A 3213-nucleotide genomic window follows, 5' to 3' on the forward strand; every position below is an offset into this window, starting at 1 on the left:
ACAGAGGAAACATCCTCCCCAACTCACGTCCCTCCTTGTGTTTCCAAAGCATCCCATACTTTCCTTCGTCACAGCACCTTTCATCCTGTAGAGTACCTGTCTCTCCTACTAGACTATAATCACCTCAATAGATGGAAACTTTCTCCTTAATTATGCATTTCTTAAGATCTGCCACTTTTCCAGGCATTTAGGAAGTGTTTAACAGATGGATGTATAGATGAAAATTATTAAGACCAGAGAACTTAAATGTCCTGTGTGTGGTTCCAGGAATGACAGAGACAGATCTGGTCTCTCAGCCTGCAACCCAGTGTTCTTATATATAACTACATGTTGTTGTTCAGAGGTTTTCTCATATAATGCATAAAATAATTCTTGGCACATTGTAAGTACCTACTAACATATAGTCTGTCTCGTTTTATGAAGTAAAAGAAAAATAGGAATACAGAACACTAATTAGGAGCTTAAAGCTTGAAATCAGAAAAAAATGGTTTTGATGTTTGGAATACAGAATACCAGCTCCCCTACTCACTAGTTTTGACACTTCAAGAAGGTTATTCAATCTCTCTACAAGTCTTCCTCCTCATATAGAAACTGAAATAACATCTTTCTCATAGGATTGCTTATATAATAAATGAATCAATATACATAAAGCATATATGGCAGTGCCTGTTACACAGTATACAATAAATTATTACTATTTCATATGGAAAGAACACTGTAAGTCAATTCAACTCAGTGCCATTCTCTGTTTATGCAACTGAAAAGACATACTGAACTATTCTAAGCTGGTTATATGCTTTGATCCATCCTAAGAGGGAGAAAAATCACCTTGGCAGATGCTAAAGATTTGAAATAATTCCCCAAGTACCAGATTTTGGTCAAAGAAATCCTTTTTCTACACCAATTTTTCAGAGTCATGATATCACCTATGACAAGTAGATATGAAGAGAAAAAGGCGAGAGTGGAGGAAAGGAAATATTTGGAAGGATGTTGTCCTCCTCAGGAACCATTTACAGATATCTCTGAGTCTCATATTGCCCAAAACACTTCCTATAAAAGAGAAGTGGAGCATTATGGGGGTGACTCCAGCCTTATTCAGCTGTCCAACAAATATTTATTGAGTCCCTACTGTGCACCTGCCACCTTTTTAGGCACTGTGGACACACAAATGAGGAAAACAGGCAACAATTTCTGATTTCATGGTGTTTAAATTCTAGTAGAGAGCAAAAGACTTATGAACAAATAAGTAGACTATATTTTCTTCCAGATTTGTCATAATAAATCAGAGAAAAGAATAAATAGTAGGCTGAGTCAGATTTAACAAGGGTTAAGTTCTGGCCAGGCCTAGGTGACCAAGACCAAGAAGAGCAAGGGAAAGAAACTATGTTCCATGAACCCTAAATGAGTAGGGATAGAAACCAGAACATGAGAGGATGCAGTGAGGACCAGAGAAATGTAGGTCCTAGAGGGAATTAAAGAACTGTTGATGTTGTTATAAATCTTGGGTTGGGTTGGGTTCTCCCCAAAAGGGACCTAGAGACAAGGACATGCATGCAGGCAAGTGTATTTGTGAGGCATTCTAGGAAGCACCAAGTGAGGAAATGAGGAAGTGGGGTAGTAAGAGAAAAAAGCAAGTAAATCCAAGTAAGCTGGGAAACTGGGGTTCAGACTCACGGGGACAACCTGAATATAGGATATGCCTCAGAATTGTCCTACCAGAGACAGGGAGACTGGGACGTTATTCACTGACTATGCCCATTGGCTAAGGGTTTCCCATGGGGATGTTATATGCCATCCCTCTAAACTTCTGAAATGTGACTACATATAGTGGGGGAAATTCCTATGAGAAGTTCTTTATTTTCTGGGCAAGTCCTCAGAAAATAAGAGAGAGAGAAGACAAAAGGCACGAGTCACTGAGATGGAATGCTATCAGCATGCTAGGAACTGTGACTTCAGGTGAACATAGTTGGGCCAAAGGGATATAGAGGGAACATAAACAATCTCTGCTTTAGGATACTGGAGAAAATAAAGGAGACCTGAGGAGGTAGTTATGGGTAAGATGCTTAACAATGATACTGGACGGATGGAAGGATGGCAGTTTTTACTAGTAACAAGGTTCAGGGTATGACCATGAGACTAAAAGCCAAGGTACAGTAGGTGACAAGACCAATGGAAGAGAGAGATGAAGAAACTTATAGGGCAGAATTTTGGAAAGATCATCTATGAGAATATTTAATTCACCAGAAATTATGATGAATGGTGTTGGAGAAAGTGGCCGTGAGTCAAGAACTGAAAACTTTTGTAAATTACGAAAGTGACCAAGTAAACTACAGATGAAATAACAAAGAGGGACAACATTGGATAGGGTTTAATGATATGAGAATCGAAGTGATTTTCATAAGCAAGGTGAGAAGAATGGTCATGAAATATTGATGAGGATGCAAAGAGGCCCTTACACCATTTCCAGGTCCAGTTGTAAAGGAGCCTGGAAGACAGAACCACCTCCACTGAGATAAGAACCAGGTTTCAGCAATAAGATGAGGGTAAGGGGAATCTTCATTAAAAAGGTTTAAGCATGTAAACCTCTAAGCACGATGACTAACCTTGATATTCAGGGGGCCCATATGGCAGGTTTCAGGAATTAAAGATGGATGGTAAAGAAAGTCAGAAAGGCAGATGCATGGAGCCAATGGAGATGGAATCAGAGAAAGTACAATCCTGAGTTTCATGTGGTTTGAGCTTTACACTTCGAAAATTGTAATGTATGTAACAAGCCAAAATAAGGTAAGTTAATTTCTCGAATATGCCATCTTAATTTTTCTCTAGTTCAATAATTGTGTCAAAGTGATTATCTATTTACAAAACTAAATTTATACTGTCAGAATATTGGGACATATTTGAAAAAAATGTAATGTAATGTAAGAAATATCTCAAAAAAGGAGGGGGGCACCTGGGTGGCTCAGTCGGTTAAGCATCTGACTCTTGATTTTGGCTCAGGTCATGATCTCACAGTCATGAGACTGAGCCCCAGGTCATGAGATTGAGCCCCAACCCCAGACTGAGCGCATGCTGGGCATGGAGACTGCTTAAGATTCTCTCCCCCTGCCCCTACCTCCACTCCTCTCCCTCTCTAGAAGAAAAAAGAAAGAAAAAAAGAAAGAAAGAAAGAAAGAAAGAAAGAAAGAAAGAAAGAAAGAAAGAAAGAAAGAAAGA

Source organism: Phoca vitulina, unplaced genomic scaffold, assembly GCF_004348235.1.
Source record: "Phoca vitulina isolate PV1807 unplaced genomic scaffold, GSC_HSeal_1.0 scaffold32, whole genome shotgun sequence".
NCBI classification, from domain to species: domain Eukaryota; kingdom Metazoa; phylum Chordata; class Mammalia; order Carnivora; family Phocidae; genus Phoca; species Phoca vitulina.